This window comes from Pteropus alecto, unplaced genomic scaffold (genome assembly GCF_000325575.1).
Source record: "Pteropus alecto unplaced genomic scaffold, ASM32557v1 scaffold111, whole genome shotgun sequence".
NCBI classification, from domain to species: domain Eukaryota; kingdom Metazoa; phylum Chordata; class Mammalia; order Chiroptera; family Pteropodidae; genus Pteropus; species Pteropus alecto.
Window position 1 is genome coordinate 5,758,957 of NW_006431915.1, and position 1,061 is coordinate 5,760,017.

A 1,061-nucleotide genomic window follows, 5' to 3' on the forward strand; every position below is an offset into this window, starting at 1 on the left:
AGGGAGGGAGGGAAGCAGGCTTTTCCTTACAGCAAGATGCCAAAAAATGAATATAGAAGAATGATGTAGTTAGAAATCACCAATCAAGGTTAAAGGTTGTTGTAGTAATAGATTATCACAGGTAAAATGTTATAGTAGGTAAATGTATCATAGTTGTCATAGGTAAAATTTGGATGAGAAACAAGATATTTACATGGTGTCAAAGTGTCTCACCACAAACTACTTATTAATTTCAAAAAACAAGGTAATATTAACTTTAAGCAGGAAGACTTGCAGGATAACCACGTTAACATCACCAATAATGGCACAAACTGACTCGAAGTGCCTTCTGATATGATGCACTGAGGACACAATATCACTTTTGTGGTATTCCTATCAAAAATACATAACCTCAAATACAGTAAAGTTTCTGAATACAATATCAACTTTCAAAAATCCATAGCGTTCCTATACTCTAACAGTGAAGTTCCAGAAAAAGAAGTGGAAAAAATAATTCCTTTTGCAATTGCCACAAAAATAATTAAATACCTGGGAATTTAATGAAACATATGAAGGACCTATGTAATGAAAACTATAAGACGCTAATAAAAGAAATTAAAGAAGATACAAAGAAATGGAAAGATTTTCTGTGTTCTTAAGTTGGAAGAATCACCATAGTTTAAATGACCAAATTACCTAAAGCATTATACAGATTTAATGCAATCCCCATCAAAATCTCATTGGCATTTTTTAAAGAAATAGAACAAAAAATCATCAGATTTGTATAGAAGCACAAAAGACACCAAACTGCCAAAGCCATCCTGAGAAAAAAGGACAAAGCTGGAGACATCACTCTGCCTGACTTCAAATTATACTACAAAGCAACAGTAATCAAAACGGCATGATATTGGCAGCAAAACAGACACATGGACCAGTGGAATAGAATCGAGAGTCCAGAAGTAAACCCATATTTATATGGGCAAATAATTTTCAACAAAAAAGCCAAAAACATAAGATGGAGAAAGGAAAGCTTCTTCAATAAATGGTACTAGGAAAACTGTAAAGCCACGCTAAAGAATGAA